The 3,863-nt window shown below is 27.6% G+C and overlaps 1 long non-coding RNA gene across 1 annotated transcript in view; it reads left to right on the forward strand.

Annotated features, from left to right (window-relative positions):
• The window catches only part of LOC106678816 (uncharacterized), a 6,511-nt gene continuing 2,648 nt past the window's right edge, over positions 1-3,863 (forward strand). Inside the window, exons 1-2 of the long non-coding RNA XR_001342834.2 lie at positions 1-98; positions 3,629-3,685. This is a non-coding gene — a long non-coding RNA (uncharacterized lncRNA). The remainder of the gene's footprint in view (positions 99-3,628; positions 3,686-3,863) is intronic.

Below are 3,863 nucleotides of genomic sequence, written 5' to 3' on the forward strand. Positions count from 1 at the left end.
TGGATTAGTTGGTTCAAAGGGTAACTGATAGTCCTTACTAATAGCAACACACCAAGCCAGTTAAGATTTCACAGCTCCAACTATGGGTCGTAAAACATGTGAGTTGACTTCCGTCATTAAAGATAGAATTGTTTCCTTATTCCAACAATATTTCAGTTTTAGGAAGATGAGTAAACGTGTTAAACAGAGTACGTTCCATTGTACAATATGTAATAAAGTTTAAAAGTGGATTTACTGACAATATAAAATTCATATTCAATAACTACCTCTCTTAAAAATTTAATTGGTTACAAATGATAAAATTATTGAAAAGAGTTTCTTTTTTAATAAGCCATTTTCACTTTGAATTATTATTTTTTAAATGTTATGTTCAATTTTCAAGTATATCAAATCTACCGATTACAAATTAATCATGGAACTATATATTGGATGCAGTAGAGATTGTTAAGTTGGACATTGATTACATAATTTAAATTTTTGGGATTGGAATTGAACAAACTTATTTATTTCAACAGGATAATTCCAAACACACCAAAAGAAAAACAAGTGAATGGTTATTGTAAAATGCTCGTAGGGTATTCCCTATACCTTCTCATTCCCCTTATATGAACCCAATTGAGAATTTATAGGTTTTATTTATAAAAAAAATATTCGGACTTTTAAATATTCAAATAGACATGAACTAATAGTGAAGTTAAAGATAGCATGGAACAAAATCAGAAAAGAGGTAGCTCAAAGCCTGGTGGAGGTTTGAGGCTAGAGTGAATGCCAAGGGGCTTCACACAAGATATTAAGTTATGTACTTATATATTATTTATTTACAATTTTTTGATAATATTAAACTATGATTACTTTTTTGGCCCAAGGAAAACTTTTTTTTTTAATATTAATAATTTATGTCTTGTTCCTTTCATGTAACTATTTATTTTTCAAAGAGAGTTGCACAGTAAAAAATATACTACTGTTGGACGAAAATAAAGTTTATTAAACTAAAAAATAAATGGTATACGAATACTTTTTTTGATCACTGTATGTTGCCATCACTACTTTGGTACCAATCCCATATATTTTGTCTTAAAGCAAAAAATTAAATTGTAAGCAAAATACTTATCTTACCTGTCAAATTCTTTTACTGTTTCATATCACTTCTCTTAGCTTGTATATTGATAGGATGATTAATGCTAGGATTTGGTGGCATTTGATTTGTCTTGGAAGGTTTGATCAATTTCATTTAATTGCATAATTATTATTATGGATTATACATTATACATTTAATATTAGAAAGAAGTATATCTATAATTTTCAGAACTGTTCAAATTACTTTTTTTTATGAACTATTACAGAAATAACGTTGATTGAAGATTTAGGTAGTTTCTCGGTGTGCAATGTTTTAAAGAGTACTTATATACTCGCCAGTTATCGGGCTCCTTGTCCTGCTTGTGATGGAATGGCATTCAAGGATTACTACCATTTTTTATCAAGCTCTCCCAAATTTTTAAAACAGAAACACGATACATATCCAAATTGTCCTAAACTGTTTTTATATAATTCTGTCAGTACTCACAGAACTGGATCTAAAACTATTATTTATATATGTAACTCAAAATCTTTTTTATGTATTTAATATAATTTACACATCTACCTAATAATAAATACAATAAGTAAATATGTGGTATGTTTCGTTTACACTTGAAAATCTTGGGAAGGAACCACCCATTGGTGGTACTTCAAGCATTAATTTAAATTAGAAGGTCCCGTGGCCATCTTCCTCAAAATCTTTAATTTAGATCAAGATACTTGATGTTTTCTTTCTGTCTCTTTGATTTTGTTAAAGAAGCAGTGACGTTTATAGTTCTTTGTCTTTTTTTTTTTTTGTGGTGAACAATGTAATAAGCATGCTCAACTTATTTGTATTCTTTACCATTAATTTTTATAAATGATTTTCAATTTATTATTCTTGTAAAATATACAATTATTTACAAAGTATAATAGACTAGAAACAGTCACGATTTTTCATAGCATTGCCAAAAGCAATTACAACTATGACAGGAACAACTATATAAAAAATAATTACAATAATAAAGTACTATTTTACATCTTTTTTTAATGATATAATATAATGTATATATTATACACAAAATGATATAAATTGTTGACCGTATAATTTCAATTTTTGAAAAAGATGGTCAGCATTGAGGTCAAAAGAGAAACAAAAATAGTTAACAACTATTTATTTTCTGACATTTCATCCCACTTCGTAGAGCTTCATCAGATCTGTTTCAGTTGAGGTCAATTCAAAACTCAGTTTCATATTGATAATCATAATCCCATAAAATCTATAATATTAAGTATTCACCTCATTCATAATTAGCCACCAAAATTAATTAAAAAACATTCTTAGAGCAATATCTGCACTGATAAGCATAAAGCTTGGAGAAGTTTGTCGGGGGGGGGGGGGGGGGCGGTCAGCAAAGAACAACATAAATAAACAAAACCATATTTATTTATTTTATGTCGACGTTTCTCGATAAGTATAAAGGATTTAAGTCCATATTCTTGATTTTTGAGGGAATGAAAAATAAAGTTAAAAAAATTCTGTTTAAAAACTTATCTGTTCAATACAGTTTTAACCAGGATATTATCATAATATACAACTCCAATCCTTTATACCAATCGATAGATAATTTTCTTATTCTATGTATTTAACTCAACATTTTTAGGACTTAAATCCTTTATACTTATCAGTACAGATATAATATTTAAGGAAGTAATCACCATAAACACTTTCCTACCATTACTCGGAAATAAAAAAAATCTAATGATAAAAATACTACAACAGTAAAGCATTTATTTTTTCAATCTAGTCTAAAAATAATTTATGTTTTTTTAATTTAAACAATTAAAATTATAAAAAATGATGATAAATTTATTTAAGACATAATTTTATGTCCACAATACACTATAATGATAAGCACAATAAAGAAGGCAATATTTCAGAAATATGTTTTTGATTTTGTGAAATATGAAATATAAAAGTCATATCCAATAATTTTTTTAAATGTAGATTATACCACACTTGCTGTTTTTTTTATAAGTATTTCTGATGACATATTATATATTTTTTCATTTATTATTATTATTGAATTTTGATTATTGTTAATCAGGATATGTTTTTTGGACAGTGACTTAAATATAAAAATACACCTTTGGTATATGTAACCATGTACTGGCTAACTCTATTTGTACGGGGGCTGTCCCAAAAATTAATAAGTATATTATTATGATTGAGCTTCAAAAGCTATCCCATAATCCCATGGGTTCGTGGGGTTGATATCAGGGGATGGTGGGAAAACGGGTTTAGCAAGACCTTTTTTACTGCATTGGTAAGGCATTTGAAGAGGGGGCTAAGGAATAGGTAAATGACGCAGAACTATAATTGGTACTGTTGGAGATTCCATTGTATGAGATAACTTATCACTCTGTTATTGTACTATTTGGATTTGATTTATTTCTTAATTATACTCCCTTGAATTGTTGTATTATTTAATTAATTTCTCAATCTCCTAAATTTATGTTTATATTAGTTGTATTATAAAGCATATCTTTAGCATGCTGTTTACTATTTCAGATATTAGCTGTGCTGTTTTTATCAAAGGAGAAATGGAAGAAAAACAAGAGTCTGCTTGTAAGTATGCTGTTATGGTTTGTAAACAATTTCCTGCAAGTTTAAGATGTCATAATGATAGTTGTTGTTGTTGATTGTTGCTTAAAGGCGTAAAACCCTCTGGTCATCAACGTCTATGGGATGATAAAAGTAAAAAAAATAAAATTAAATAAATAAAAAATAGAAAAATAATTTTTAA

Source organism: Halyomorpha halys, unplaced genomic scaffold (assembly GCF_000696795.3).
Source record: "Halyomorpha halys isolate HHAL.00 unplaced genomic scaffold, Hhal_1.1 Scaffold162.1, whole genome shotgun sequence".
Lineage (NCBI taxonomy): Eukaryota > Metazoa > Arthropoda > Insecta > Hemiptera > Pentatomidae > Halyomorpha > Halyomorpha halys.